Consider the following 17,295-nt stretch of genomic DNA (forward strand, 5'->3'; position numbering starts at 1 on the left):
AGGTGTGTAACCAATCAACAATAATCTCGCCTTAATATGCGGCAACATACATATTTCTGTTTTAAATTTTTCTTGTCGTTGTTAACAAACTTTATGGCTATTCGTATGGTGATTTTTCTTGTTGTTGTCAAAAAACTTTATGGCTATTCGTATGGTGAAGGTGATAGAGAGCTTGGGAAATATTAACGAAGACCAGTTCATCATGGCCAATGGAGGTTTCGAACCTGCGACCTTCGCGTTATTAGCACGACGCTCTAACCAACTGAGTTAATTGGCCATTTCTATTTCATATTTTGCCAAGCCTACACATGAAAGGTTTCCTTTTCATATTTTGAAAGTATACAAAAACTTTATATACTCGTGCGACATGAATGAATAAATAAATCTTTTCCAAACTTGTTGTAGAGGTTTCCTATTTGTGTTGCCTTTTCCTAATTATCATTTTATCCTCAACCTGTAGATGTGTTCTCTAATGATCATTTTGTATTAGAAGTTATCATCTTATCGTAAACAAGCATACCCAATGAAGAATGATCGATTTGAACTAAAAGCTATGATTTTATCCTCAGGATATATACCTTTAACATGTAGATGTATTATCATTTTATCATCAACGTGTAGATGTATTGTCTAATAATCGTTTTATATTAGAAGTTATCATTTTATCGTAAAGAAGCATACCCAATCAAGAATTATCGATTTTCAGTAAAGGTTATGATTCTACCCTCAGGATATATACCCTTAACGTGGAGATGTATTATCATTTTATCCTTATCGTGTAGATGTATTGTTTTGGTTTCCCAATTATGAATGATCCTTTTGGTTTCCTTTATTCAATTCGAAACTATCACTTTGTATATGACAGAAACGAAATAATGAATGATCATTTTATATGAGAAGTTATCAATTTAATCTCAATTTTAGCTAATCTTGAAAGATATGTGTGGATTACAAGTTACTATTTTATTCTAAAGGTGTATAACCAATCGACAAAAATCTCGCCTTAATATGCAGCAACATACATATTTCTATTTTAAATTTTTCTTGTCGTTGTCAAGAAACTTTATGACTATTCGTATGGTGAAGGTTTTAGAGAGCTTGGGAAATACTAACGAAGACCAGTTCATTGTGGCCAATGAAGGTTTCAAACCTGCAACCGTCGCGCTATTAGCACGACGCGTTTACCAACTGAGCTAATTGGCCATGTCTATTTCATATTTTACCAAGGCTACACATTGAAGGTTTCCTTTTCATATTTTGAAAGTATACAAAAACTTTATATACTCATGCGACATGAATGAATAAATAAATCTTTTCCAAACTTGTTGTAGAGGTTTCGTGTTTGTGTTGCCTTTTCCTAATTATCATTTTATCCTCAACATGTAGACGTGTTCTCTAATGATCATTTTGTATTAGAAGTTATCATTTTATCGTAAACAAGAATACCCAATGAAGAATGATCGATTTGGACTAAAAGTTATGATTTTATCCTTAGGATATATACCCTTAACGTGTAGATGTATTCTCTAATCATCGTTTTGTATTAGAAATTATCATTTTATCGTAAAGAAGCATACCCAATCAAGAATTATCGATTTTCAGTAAAGGTTATGATTCTACCCTCAGGATATATACCCTTAACGTGGAGATGTATTATCATTTTATCCTTATCGTGTAGATGTATTGTTTTGGTTTCCCAATTATGAATGATCCTTTTGGTTTCCTTTATTCAATTCGAAACTATCACTTTGTATATGACAGAAACGAAATAATGACTGATCATTTTATATGAGAAGTTATCAATTTAATCTCAATTTTAGCTAATCTTGAAAGATATGTGTGGATTACAAGTTACTATTTTATTCTAAAGGTGTATAACCAATCGACAAAAATCTCGCCTTAATATGCAGCAACATACATATTTCTATTTTAAATTTTTCTTGTCGTTGTCAAGAAACTTTATGACTATTCGTATGGTGAAGGTTTTAGAGAGCTTGGGAAATACTAACGAAGACCAGTTCATTGTGGCCAATGAAGGTTTCAAACCTGCAACCGTCGCGCTATTAGCACGACGCGTTTACCAACTGAGCTAATTGGCCATGTCTATTTCATATTTTACCAAGGCTACACATTGAAGGTTTCCTTTTCATATTTTGAAAGTATACAAAAACTTTATATACTCATGCGACATGAATGAATAAATAAATCTTTTCCAAACTTGTTGTAGAGGTTTCGTGTTTGTGTTGCCTTTTCCTAATTATCATTTTATCCTCAACATGTAGACGTGTTCTCTAATGATCATTTTGTATTAGAAGTTATCATTTTATCGTAAACAAGAATACCCAATGAAGAATGATCGATTTGGACTAAAAGTTATGATTTTATCCTTAGGATATATACCCTTAACGTGTAGATGTATTCTCTAATCATCGTTTTGTATTAGAAATTATCATTTTATCGTAAAGAAGCATACCCAATCAAGAATTATCGATTTTCAGTAAAGGTTATGATTCTACCCTCAGGATATATACCCTTAACGTGGAGATGTATTATCATTTTATCCTTATCGTGTAGATGTATTGTTTTGGTTTCCCAATTATGAATGATCCTTTTGGTTTCCTTTATTCAATTCGAAACTATCACTTTGTATATGACAGAAACGAAATAATGACTGATCATTTTATATGAGAAGTTATCAATTTAATCTCAATTTTAGCTAATCTTGAAAGATATGTGTGGATTACAAGTTACTATTTTATTCTAAAGGTGTATAACCAATCGACAAAAATCTCGCCTTAATATGCAGCAACATACATATTTCTATTTTAAATTTTTCTTGTCGTTGTCAAGAAACTTTATGACTATTCGTATGGTGAAGGTTTTAGAGAGCTTGGGAAATACTAACGAAGACCAGTTCATTGTGGCCAATGAAGGTTTCAAACCTGCAACCGTCGCGCTATTAGCACGACGCGTTTACCAACTGAGCTAATTGGCCATGTCTATTTCATATTTTACCAAGGCTACACATTGAAGGTTTCCTTTTCATATTTTGAAAGTATACAAAAACTTTATATACTCATGCGACATGAATGAATAAATAAATCTTTTCCAAACTTGTTGTAGAGGTTTCGTGTTTGTGTTGCCTTTTCCTAATTATCATTTTATCCTCAACATGTAGACGTGTTCTCTAATGATCATTTTGTATTAGAAGTTATCATTTTATCGTAAACAAGAATACCCAATGAAGAATGATCGATTTGGACTAAAAGTTATGATTTTATCCTTAGGATATATACCCTTAACGTGTAGATGTATTCTCTAATCATCGTTTTGTATTAGAAATTATCATTTTATCGTAAAGAAGCATACCCAATCAAGAATGATCGATTTAGACTAAAGGTTATGATTCTACCCTCAGGATATATACCCTTAACGTGGAGATGTATTATCATTTTATCCTTATCGTGTAGATGTATTGTTTTGGTTTCCCAATTATGAATGATCCTTTTGGTTTCCTTTATTCAATTCGAAACTATCACTTTGTATATGACAGAAACGAAATAATGACTGATCATTTTATATGAGAAGTTATCAATTTAATCTCAATTTTAGCTAATCTTGAAAGATATGTGTGGATTACAAGTTACTATTTTATTCTAAAGGTGTATAACCAATCGACAAAAATCTCGCCTTAATATGCAGCAACATACATATTTCTATTTTAAATTTTTCTTGTCGTTGTCAAGAAACTTTATGACTATTCGTATGGTGAAGGTTTTAGAGAGCTTGGGAAATACTAACGAAGACCAGTTCTTTGTGGCCAATGAAGGTTTCAAACCTGCAACCGTCGCGCTATTAGCACGACGCGTTTACCAACTGAGCTAATTGGCCATGTCTATTTCATATTTTACCAAGGCTACACATTGAAGGTTTCCTTTTCATATTTTGAAAGTATACAAAAACTTTATATACTCATGCGACATGAATGAATAAATAAATCTTTTCCAAACTTGTTGTAGAGGTTTCGTGTTTGTGTTGCCTTTTCCTAATTATCATTTTATCCTCAACATGTAGACGTGTTCTCTAATGATCATTTTGTATTAGAAGTTATCATTTTATCGTAAACAAGAATACCCAATGAAGAATGATCGATTTGGACTAAAAGTTATGATTTTATCCTTAGGATATATACCCTTAACGTGTAGATGTATTCTCTAATCATCGTTTTGTATTAGAAATTATCATTTTATCGTAAAGAAGCATACCCAATCAAGAATGATCGATTTAGACTAAAGGTTATGATTCTACCCTCAGGATATGAGATGTATTATCATTTTATCCTGATCGTGTAGATGTATTGTTTTGGTTTCCCAATCATGAATGATCCATTTGGTTTCCTTTATTCAATTCGAAAATATCATGTGTTAAATTTTTCTTGTCGTTGTCAACAAATTTTATGGCTATTCGTATGGTGAAGGTGTTAGAGAGCTTGGGAAATACTAACGAACACCAGTTCATCGTGGGCAATGGAGGTTTCGAACCTACGACCTTTGCGTTATTAGGACGACTCTCTAACCAATTGAGCTAATTCGCCATGTCTATTTCAAGATTGCCAAGCCTATACATGAAAGGTTTGCTTTTCATATTTTGAAAGTATAGGAAAACTTTATATACTTGTGCGACATGAATGAATAAATAAATCTTTTCCAAACTTGTTGTAGAGGTTTTGTGTTTGTGTTGCCTTTTCCTAATTATCATTTTATCCTGAACGGGTAGATGTGTTCTCTAATGATCATTTTGTATTAGAAATTATCATTTTATCGTAAACAATCATACCCAATCAAGAATGATTGATTGGAACTAAAAGTTATGATTTTATCCTTAGGATATATACCGAATTGTGAATGTTCACGACTTAATATGGCGAAGTAGGTTATGTTTTGGTTTTAATTTTTCTATTTGAAGTAAGCCCAATCACGAAGGATGATTTTGATCTAGAAATGACCAATCTATATTCTCAAGAAATATGCCCAATCATGAATGAATATTTTTCTTTTCCAAGTTATTAATTTATTCTCAACATGTATACCCAATCATGAATGATCATTTTGGTTTCCTTTATGCAATTCGAGGTTATCAATTTGTATTCGAAGGAAATCAAATCATGAATGATAATTTTATATGAGAGGTTATAAATTTAATCTTAAGTTTAGCCAATATTGAAGGATATGTCTCGATTACAAGTTACATTTTTATCCTAAAGGTGTATAACTAAACGACAATAAGCTCGCCTTAATATGCGGTAACATACATACTCTTGTTTTAAAATTTTCTAGCCGTTGTCAACAAACTTTTTGGCTATTTGAATGGTGAAGTAGCTAGACAACTTGGGATGTAGTTACGAAGACCAGTTCATCAGATTTTCTGCCAAAACTTGGTGATAATTCTGTGAGGAACTTGATATGTGTGCCAGACTTTTGTAGCAGTCGGCTCTCGAGCAGTTTGAGCGGGTAGAATGTGGTTACCCAATCTAGTTGTGAATTGGAAGAGAGGGATGGGTTTGCTTCTTTGCCCCGTGGAAGGATCACGCCATGTCCATTGCCATGGGTCCAAACTGACCTTACGTAGCCATGTGTTTTCATGAGTACATATGTGCCAATCGGGTTGTACTTTGATCAGATCAGGATCGACAATCCATTTATGACAACTATAAGTGAGTACTGGGATTGCGTTTTTCTGTGCGGCTCGCAATTCAGAGCCTTCGATTCTGTTTGGTGTTCCCCTACCTCTCGGGATCAAAGATCCCTCCTCTTCGTAGCCTATCCATTTCTCCATTGTCGTCGTTTGAGTAGCAGCTTCCCTAATCAGTAGAGCATTAATGATTTCCAATCTCATAGTCCATCCGCCCCTGATTCCATGGAGTATGTTTTCTTGATCTTGTAGTTGCAGTGACATAAACCGTCTCCAACATTCTATACTTTTTCCTAGACCTTCTGCAATGTATCCCCATGACAATCCCTTACTTGATCCAAGTAGTTAATGAGATTCATCCTTGATACATGGGTTCCGTAGGATACGTGGACTTAGCCAGGCAGGTTCGGAACTCGGATGATCACACTTGAGCCCTCGTCTAATGCCACACCATGCCTTCCACATGGATGCACTGAATCTATCCTCGAATTGGCGGGAGAAACTAGGTTTCAGATCCATGTTTAGAATCCATCCCGTTTGGGGGGCCCAATTGACCCCTTTTCGTGGCTTGAAGTAAGTGAAACGTAATCGCAGTAGCATTTTCCAACAGTCATTTCCTGGTTGGAGTCCTCGCACCACAAATTTGGCAAGTAAGGCTTTTGATTGTGAGAGGGGATCAATAAGACCCAATCCCCCTCTCGATTTAGGAGTTGTGAGTATAGGCCACGCCACCTTACCAGACCAAATGTAGTTGCATACCAATCATTCAATCTGATGTATACTTTCCTTGGAGATTGTCCAACATGATAGATTGTACCATGTTGTTACGAGTAGTACCTGGTTTGCCACTATGATTTGACCCGCTAGCAACAGTTTTTTCAAACTCCAATGTATCAACTTTTGTCGAATGGAATGAATAATGGGTGTAATCATAGTGGTCGGCAGTATGTTGAAACCAATTTGGAAACCAAAATATTTGGTGCTCGCTCCTTGAGTGATCCATTTTAAAGTGGGATGTGGGTGCCAAGTAGGATGTGTTTCATGAGAAAGCCATATTGCACATGATTTGTGCCAATTGATCATGGCATTGGATCTCTTGCAGAATATGGATAACCCACTTTCTCGCTTTTGTAGGTTTTCCAAGTCCCCTTGCAGGTAGACCGTTGTGTCATCTACAAATTCTATATCGAGGATGCTTTGGTGAGAATGAGGCACGGGAAGACCACGTAGGTTGAGATGCTGCGAGTTGAGAAAGCAAGAGAGTGCTTTAGCGTCTAGAAGAAATAAGGATGGAGCTAGTGGGCAACCCTGTCGTACAGATCGGGATATTCGGAAAAAGGGGCCCCGTTCACCTGCTAGTGAAACGTAGTTGTTGTCGTTCCTATAAAGTTTTGCAATGCCTTTGACCCATGTCTATTGAAAGACGAGTTTCCCCATCACACTTTCTAGAAAGTTTCAGCATACCCTGTCATATGCTTTCTCAAAATCTAGTAGCACCACCGCTACCTTGTTGTTGGTACACTTGGCAAGGGCGACTACTTCCCAGAATGAGAAGAGGTTATCTAGGATTCTCTTGATTTCTAATGAAACCTATCTTGGATGGATGAATGAGTTGAGGGAGAAGTGGTGTTAAACGGCGTGCCACGATTTCTGCGAGAAACTTATAGACATTATTGAGAAGAGTTATGGGTCATCACTTGCTAATGTCATTGGCACTCCCACCACTTTTAGGAATGAGATGTATCATCCCCTATCCAAATTCCTTTGGCATGTTTCCAGAGGTGATGATCTCCTCATTTTCCTGGAGGAGGTCTTCTTTCGTACTGTCCCAAAGGCATGTGAAAAAGTGAGGGGTGAGGTCGTCGATTCCGGGGCAAATATTTGCATCCAAATTAGAGAGGGCCTCCCATATCTCGATGATTGATAGGGGCCGCACGAGCCATGTATTCATTTCCTTCGTGACTTTCGCGGGTATGCTTTGGAGGATAATAACTTTTCTTATGTCTTCCCCTGTGGCCATAGTATCTTCGGTAAGTAGGCGCTTATAGTAACTTGTGGCAATATTCCTCATTTCGTCGCCATCCTAAGTGGTCGTTCCATCCTCTCAGTTGAGGCTGTGCATCATTGTGCTAGCGTGTCTCGGGTCATTGGAGCGGAATAATTCCTTCGTGGTTTTGTCCCCTACTTGAAACGAGCGCGCCATCCTTCCATGAAATTCCATATCATATATTTCCTTTTCCACCATGTTGAGTTCATGTTTGGCCATGGCAACTTGTCCTGCGATCCAGCTACATGACGGGTATCTCTGTTGGAGTCATTGTAAGGCTATTAGTCCCTGTTTTGTCCTCAGTCACTTTTCCTGAGCATCCTGGCTTCTGCTCTTGACAATCTCATGTAGGAGAGTTGAAGCTCTTGTTAATTTAGCTAGAAGTTTGTCAGATGTTGATGAGTCATTGAAGGGTAATGACCATTGGTTGGAGATTTGTTCCTTCACCTCTATAATTGTGTAAATAGTGTGTGGGATGTGAAGCTGGAATGGCTAACCGACGACCGGGTAATGATCAGAGAAAGTCTTGCCTAGAGTTATGCTACACCACCCTCCCTTCACTTCGAGAGCCTCGCCCACATAAATGCGGTCAATGCGAGATAGATTGGGTCCGCTATTCTGTCCGTCTGATCGGGAGAATAAAAGAGAGTCGGTTTTTTGTTGGAAGTTGTCAGAATGCCAGATGTCTCACAAGTTAAGGTGTACACATTGTTAGGAAACAAGTCCCTCCGGATGGGAAGTGAGAAGAACTGTGTTGATGGCCGAAACCGGAAATCGTGGAGATAGCCAACACGAAAGGCTAAACTTGTAAATAGTCGAAAGGTTACATTAGTATATAAGTACTTAGGGCAATCATGTTAGATATGTGCGTTATTGTAAAGTTACTGTTGATGAGGTTGTTGCCTTCGTAACTGTGAGAGTGAATGAGTGTGAGTGGAAGCGTGTGAGCTCCATAGCCGCCTGTTGGCGAAGCAGGATCTTGAGGTCAATGCCTCTGAGATCTCTGATTGTATTCCTTTCTCTCATAGTATTCTATTTCGGAGTTTGTGGACTCCACGTGGTTTTTTCCTAGTTCGGGTTTCCACGTTAAAATCTGTGTCATTCTCAGTTTCTGTATTCTGTTTTTCCCTTCCATTAGATTGACTATTATTCCACACACGTACAACCAGTTCTAGCCGGCAACGATTTTAACTTCACACATATCTTCTCCCATTGTTTACGTTCCCTTCCTTGTAGAACTATGGGGTTGTTGTTAGCGCTATCATGAATGGATTCGATCATATTAAAATTCCCTCGAATGGACCACTCATCCACATCTGCTACTTGTAAGCGGATGCGTTCCCACAATGTTGCCCTTTCTGTTTTGTTATTTGGAGCATAAACATTGATGAAACACTAGCATTGCCCTTGGATGGCCAACATGCAAAAATGTGCCCTACCAGGTATAAGTGATTCCTCTTGCGAGAAGTCATAAATTGAATCTCAAATTTAACCGATCTTGAAGGTAAACTCTGGATAACATGTTACAATTTTATCATACATGAGTATAAACAATCACCAATAATATTGCCTTAATATGCCGAAGCATACATACTTTTGTTTTAAATTTTTATAATCGTTGTCAACAAACTTTATGACTATTCGAATGGTGAAGTCGATAGAGAGCTTGGGAAGTACTGACGAAGACCAGTTCATTTTGGCCAATGGAGGTTTCGAACATACAACATTTGCGTTATTAGCACGACGCTCTAACCAACTGAGCTAATTGGCCATGTCGATTTTATATATTGCCAAGCCTACACATACAATGTTTCCTTTTCACATTTTGAAACTACACGAAAACATTTTATACTCATGTGACATGAATGAATAAATAAATCTTTTCCAAACTTGTCGTAGAGGTTTCCTATTCCGAATTATCATTTTATCCTCTGTTGAGAGTCGAACTCAACTTCCCATAGAGATAGGTTTCACACTAGCTCATGGACACACTAGGCTAGTTCTGTAAATAGTTGAAAGGGCACTTGCCCTTTAAACCAACGCATTGTAACTTAGTTGTTGTTGGAAGTAATATACAGTTTCTTGTTCGATCTCTCTCTCTGTTGATTCTTTACATGGTGTCATGAAGACATACATTTTGGCCTTACAAGGATTCGACCCCAAAACATCTTGGTCTATATGTTAGACCTTTAACCATTATAATAACATATATGATGTATAGTTATAATAAATGTATTATTAGTTATTACAAGATATTTAGAGTATTCTAGAACATTCTAAAGTATTCCGGAACATTTAAAAAGTATTCTAGAACATTCTAGGATATTCCATGATTATATTAAATATCATAAAAATCTAAAATATTCTAGAACATTCTAGAATACTCCATAAGGACCTATAAATAGGTGTCTATTCATTCATCACAACTCATTTGGTTCAACACCAGTTTGTAGCCCCTTAGCCTACTCTTTGTAATCCTTGCTCTCTTATAATATAAACTTTATTTCCATTTCTAGTGTTCTCTCTCTCTCTCTCTCTATACCTTCTATTGTAATCTTATCTTTCTCTCTCCTATTCTCAAGTCTCAACAGTTTGAACTCAATATCTCTCTTTTCTTCTTCTCCAACTTCTTCTTCTTATCTTAACCTTATTCAAGAAAATCTAACAATTTTCTCTCGCAACTATGGAGTTCGTCAACAAGCAAGAATATATGCGTGTTCTCTCTGAGCTCGACATGCTAACAACCAAATTCGTGGCACTGGAGCATGAAAATCAAAGATTGCTGGGAGACCTACAACAAGTAAGTCTTGAGAAAGTATAGCAATATGAAGAATTATCTCAACGGGTGCATGGAGACTACTCTATTGCAACGACAAGCGGCCGAAGTTCAAACCTCGCTGAAGGAACCCAAGATTAGTCTGCCGACCAAGTTTGATGGTACAAGGTCTCAATTTCGTGGATTTTTAAATCAGGTACGGCTTGTGATTAAATTGCATCCTAGCCATTACCCAACTAATGTTGCTCGTGTGGGACTAGTTGGTACCTTGTTAACGGGTACCGTATTAGCATGGTTTGCACCACTCCTAGAGAAGCACTCACCATTATTAGAAGATTTTGAAGGGTTTAATAATGATTTCCAAGCCAACTTTGGAGACATTGATAGTATGAGCACCGCAATAAACAAAATTCGACAATTATGACAAGGAGATCGTCCTGCTTCCGCTTATGCAACAGATTTTTACCTTCTAGCATGTGATATTCCATGGGACAAGGCATCATTAATGGACCAATTTCATCAAGGTCTGCGTAATGATGTGAAGGATTTACTTCTTACCTTCCATGATGATCCAAAATCTCTTACTAAAGCAGTAAGCCAAGCCGTGCGATGTGACAATAGCTTATTTGAGGGACGTTCTGAGCACCAACAAATGTTATGCTTCCGAGCAACAGAAACACATGCTTCGGTGGTCGCAACTCCACCCCAAGTATCAAATTCAAGTGTGGTGGAAGACCCTACTCCAATGGAAATCGAGACAACACAAAGTTGAGCTTAACACATCTAGGTGCCATCGATTCCCAGCTTCTGCCCTCTTAGACTCTGGAGCCAACTCTTGTTTCATGGATCGTGAGTTTGTGGTAATGCATAATATTCAGTTGCAGAAGCTCCCAAGCCCAGTGTCTATTGGAGTAATTGATGGACACCCCATAGCATCAGGTGATATAGTTGAAGAGTCTGAACCATTTCGTGTAGTCCTCGGCAATTTGGCTAGTGTCATCTCATTCAACATCATTAGTAGTCCAGAGCACTCCCTAGTTCTTGGTCTTCCATGGTCTGAGCTACATAACCCAACTATTGATTGGAGAAAAAGAACCATTGAAGAGGTCACAATAGAGTCCGAGTCTCTTAAAACTCCAACAAAGGATATGACATTCCAAAAGATTTCGACAAAAATTATGTGAGGAAGGACGGAAGGAAGCCATGTTGGTGTTCGCAGTTTTAGCAACTCCCACATCGAGCTCACAAGAATCGGGGGTCCAACTACCGAAGAAATATATAGAATTCTCCGATGTGTTTGATAAGGTGAAGGCCAATAGACTACCAGAGCATTGACCATATGATTGCCCAATTGATTTGCAGCCCGGAAAAGAGCCTCCATGGGGGCCAATTTATAACCTTTCGCCCACGGAGTTAGAGGTTCTTCGGGAATATATCGATGAGAACTTGGCAAATGGGTTTATTTGGCATTCAAGATCTCCTGCCGGCGCACCCATATTTTTCGTTAAGAAAAAAGATTGTTCGCTTCGTCTGGTCGTGGATTATTATGGATTGAATAAAGTAACTATTCGAAACCGATATTCGCTACCATTGATTTTGAGCCTTTTGGAATGCCCCAGTGGAGCTAAGTATTTCAAAATGTTAGATCTTAGAGGTGCTTACAATCTTGTTCGAATTTGTCCTGGGGATGAATGGAAGACTACTTTCCGTACTCGCTATGGCCATTTTGAGTATACAGTGATTCCATTTGGTCTCACGAATGCACCAACAATTTTCCAATATATGGAGAATGACATTTTTCGAGATTTCCTCGATATTTTCGTCATAATTTACCTGGATGATATCTTAATCTACTCAAAAACTCAAGAGGATCATGATATACACGTTCGACAAGCTTTTGCAACGGTTGCATGAAGTATTCTAGAACATTCTAGCATATTCCATGATTATATTAAATATCATAACTATCTAAAATATTCTAGAACATTCTAGAATACTCCATAAGGACCTTTAAATAGGTGTCTATTCATTAATCACAACTCATTTGGTTCAACAGCAGTTTGTATTACAAGATATTTAGAGTATTCTAGAACATTCTAGAGTATTCCAAAACCTGCTAAAGTATTCTAGAACATTCTAGCATATTCCATGATTATATTAAATATCATAACTATCTAAAATATTTTAGAACATTCTAGATACTCCATAAGGACCTATAAATAGGTGTCTATTCATTTATCACAACTCATTCGGTTCAACAACTGTTTGTAGCCCTTTAGCCTACTCTTTGTAACCCTTGCTCTCTTATAATATAAACTCTCTTTCCATTTCTAGTGTTCTCTCTCTCTCTCTCTCTCTCTCTCTCTCTCTCTCTCTCTGTGTCTTATATTACTTTCGATGAATGGGTGAATATCACATTTTTTTGTAAACCAATTTTGGCCTTAGAAGACGTTAATATATCTTTCTTTCTTCTTTCTTTCTCTCTCTCTCTCTATACCTTCTATTATAATCTTGTCTTTCTCTCTCGTATTCTCAAGACTCGACACATGGTATCAAAGCATGTGGTTATCTGATCAAACTTGCTCAACTGTGTTGTGATCACAACACCGACGATCATCAGAACAAGTTGAAGCAACAGAGAAGAAATCGAAATCATTAACACTCAGATGGGAAGCGCTCTTTCTACAGAGAAGCTAGATCGAACAAAATTCGCATCTTGGGAGTACAAGATGTATCAATACCTTATTGGACAAGACTACTGCAACTATATTGAATGTGCCCATGGAACGCAACCCAACCCAACACACGCTGACTACCCAACTTGGGAGCAGACCGTGAGCCGTGTGTTTTACTGCCTTGCATCATGCGATCATCATCACATGTTGGTCTACATTCAAGAGACGAAAACGTCGAAAGACGCAAGTGGCAATCTCAAGAAGATTTTCGCAGCCAACACGGTTGCACGTAAGATCCAACTCCGACAGGACCTAAATAGTATTCAACATAGGGACATGTCAATTGGCACTTACACCTTGAAGATCAAGGAGTTGTGCGATGCGCTCGGGTCGATTAATGTCGTCATCAACGATGTCGAATTGGGGCAAATATGCCTCGGAGGCTTGGCACCGCGATTCAACGCAATAAGGTCGGTCTTTCTCGCGAGAGAGAATCCTCCCTCCTTCTTTGATCTCTAGTTGATATTGTTGGTCGAAGAAAATCATGATCGACAAAGGAACAACTCAAATGATGGTCAGATGCTATATTTGAACCTTTATGGAGGAAGAGGACAAGGTCGAGGAAATAGAGGTTGATTCAGATGAGGCCAACACAACCAAGAGCAACCCCGTGAACACAACTTCTACTACTAACAAGACGCATCAAACACAGAAGCATCCAATCATATGAAATCTCATGAAGATTGGTTCTGAGAATTATGCAATCCCGAACGGCCGAGAAATGTCGAAATAGGCGATGACACGACTCATACAATACGGCGTATTGGGAACGTCTCATTCGGAAACTATGACAAACAAACCTACCTCAAAAACTTCCTGCATGTCCCAACCATCACGAAAAACCTGGTCTCTATTGGCCAGATTGTCGAATAAGGCATGCAAGTACGATTCAACATTGATGGAAGCTTCATTGAAAAAGACCATCGAGTCATAGCTCATGGCCATCGAGAAGGCCGAATGTTTATCCTCGAGTCGAGCGAGGTGAAGTCTGCTATGTTTGCTAATGGCATCAAAGTCGAAACTGACTTGAAACTGTGGCACAAGGGAATTGGCCACATCAAACTTCAGAAGCTCCAGAATATGAAATCAAAAGGAGTCGTAATCAGACTCCTGAACTTTACCAAGAAGGAGATTATTGGCGTATGTGAGGCGTGCTAATTCGGAAAACAACGCCGACATCCATTTCCAAAATAGAGGAATGTGAGCAAAGGGATCCTGGATGTCGTACATTCAGATCTATGGGGTTCGGCACAGACAACCACATTCGGCAGATGCCGATATTATGTCAAGTTCATCGATGGCTTCTCCAAGCACACCTAGTGGATCTACTTGATGAAACACAAGAGCGAAGTGTTCGGCCACTTCCGATGAGAATTCTCATGCTGGTACACACCCCAACAAAACCACGTAGCCGAGCGGAAAAATCAGCGCATAGTAGAGGTTTCACGCACAATGATGAACAAGAAGAACCTCCCGAAATCATACCAGGTAGAAGCGGCTAACACAGGTGTATACCTCATGAACATGTGTACAACCTCAGGGGTACATGACATAACCCCATATGAGATGTTTTTTGGAAAGAAGCCTGAGTTTCTGGCTCGATTGCCTGTGCATATTCCCGACAAGATGCGACAAAAGCTCGACCCGAAGTCAGAGAAACGTATCCTCATAGGATACTCATTGGAGAAAGAAGGATGCAAGTGCTATAATCCCTCAACTCGAAAAGTTCGAGTAAGTCGAGACATTGTTTTCGTCGAGTCTGCATCCTGGTACGCACCAGAGACAACTTCGACTCTAATTCCGCTCGACCCGGAATACGCTGAAATAGAGATAGAAGATGAAGATCGGCTCATGCGCATGTTCGAAGAAAGCCCAATTATGACAAGGCTTAGTGGGACACAAGAGCCTCCAAGCGATCAAAGCACATCTCAGCCGAGTTTGAAGCTGGACAAAGAGAAGGAGAAAATGTTGGAGTATGAAGACAATCACATCGACGACAACAAATTGACTCACTCCCTCAATAGTGAGTTCAAAGGCCTTTACATCCGGACAAATGGAGAGAAGAAAGCCGTTGTGGGCGCGAACAAAAAACTATGGTGATCTACTTGTGAAAAGAACCATGTAAGCCAGTTCAGCTATAACATTTATATGGCGTACCATTACGCCTTTATGATGAAGGTAGCGACAGTACGGGAGCCGGAAACGTTTTCCGAAGCCGCAAAGGACCCCTAGATGGGATTGACACGATGAATGAAGAAATGCAAGCCTTATGCAAAAACGAGACATGGGATCTCGTTCCTCAATCTCCGCACAACAACGAGATTGGATGCAAATGGATTTACAAAGTGAAACACAATGTCGACGGCTCTGTACATCGCTTCAAATCACAACTCGAAGCGAAGGGATACACACAAAAACATGGAGTCGACTATGAAGAGACCTTCTCCCTGGTGGCAAAGATGACAATGATGCGGACTGTGATCTCACTCGGAGTAGTGAAAGGGTGGCACCTCCACCAGATGGACGTCAAGAACACTTTTCTTCAAGGAAAATTGGAAGAGGAGGTGTACATGGTACAACCACCCAGCTTTGAATTGCATACTCATCCAAAAGTCATGTGCCAACTCAAGAAGTCGATCTATGGTCTTAAGCAAGCACAACGTGCTTAGCATTCAAAGATCACGTAGTATCTTCACCAAATCGAAATCGGGAAATTCCCTATACATCCGAAACGAGTCGAACAACCGGATTGTCATCATCCTATACGTGGCTGATTTGGTCATCGGGGGACTAAATCTAGTCGAAGTCAATACAGTGAAATCACTCCTATCCGACAGATTTGAAATGAAAGATATGCAGCAGCTCCATTACGTCCTTGGCATCGAAGTAATTCAGACACCAGTCGGGATCCTGATCTCTCAATGGCACTACGTTCTCAATTTACTCTACAAGTTCGGAATCACCGAATTGCTCTTGACAGTAATCTCAAGCTCGATGTTGATTCCGGCACTGTTGAGTACGAGCCAACTCAGTATTGTCATGATATGGCAAGACTCGAACCCATGACGTTATGGTTACATGGGTTGAGCTCTTGACCATTAGACTATATGTTGTAATGCAAAGGATATTATTTTCATTTAAGTTTTACTATAGAAAATTGATGTATATTCTATATTTCTTTGGAACATTCTAGAAACTTCAGGAATACTCCTAAGAACACTATAAAAGGAGGCACAAGGCATTATTTCGAACCAAATCGGTTCAACGCTAGTCTTAAGCCTCCTAAGCTACTATTGTATATTCTCTTAACATAATATATATCTTTTGTTATCATCATTGTCTCTCTCTGTCACTGTTTCCTCGAGAGAGAGTTCTACACCTCCCTTGCTACTAATCCTCATCTTTTAGTACTAATTCCTTCTCTGTCTTAGCACTATTCCTGATAGTACTTCTCTGTCTTAGTATTGTTTCTAATAGTTTGAACTGATTTCTTCTCCTTCCTTCTCTTCCTGATCTTATTACTTCTCACTCCCTTCATACTATGGACATTGTTAACGCTCAAGAATATCAATCCGTTTTCTTGGAGTTGCAATGCTTGAAAGAGAAGTTTCTCGCATTGGAACAAGAAAATCAACAACTGTTGCGGGAGCTTCAACAAATCTCCTTAGAGAAGCAGCAGACGCAACAACAACATGGGGAACTAGCGTTACGCGTGCAATAGCTCGAAGCAACTATAATAGCGATGCAACAACAAGGACCCAGTACGCAAGGGGTTCATAAAGATCCCAAGATCGGCCTTCCCATGAAATTTGATGGAACATGATCGCATTTTAGAGGATTCCTTAATCAGGTACGATTAGTCATTCAAATGCATCCTTCCCGATATCCCACCGATGCATCACAAGTGGGTTTAGTAGGCATGTTGTTAAGTGGCTCAACTTTGACATGGTTCGCTCCATTGTTAGAAAAGGAATCTCCTTTACTAAACCATTTTGAAGAGTTTTTAAGTGAGTTTAAAACTTGGTATGGAGATACTGACAGCATAA

General features: G+C 38.6%; 1 non-coding gene across 1 annotated transcript; it reads right to left on the minus strand.

Moving 5' to 3' along the window:
* Positions 1–203: 203 nt before the first annotated feature.
* On the minus strand, positions 204–277 carry TRNAI-AAU (transfer RNA isoleucine (anticodon AAU)). The gene has a single exon. It is a non-coding gene; the product is annotated as a tRNA-Ile (tRNA).
* Between the last annotated feature and the right edge of the window lie 17,018 nt (positions 278–17,295).

Source organism: Azolla caroliniana, unplaced genomic scaffold (assembly GCF_043228905.1).
Source record: "Azolla caroliniana isolate FFs.n. ecotype wild unplaced genomic scaffold, voAzoCaro1.0.p SCAF_22, whole genome shotgun sequence".
Classification (NCBI taxonomy): domain Eukaryota; kingdom Viridiplantae; phylum Streptophyta; class Polypodiopsida; order Salviniales; family Salviniaceae; genus Azolla; species Azolla caroliniana.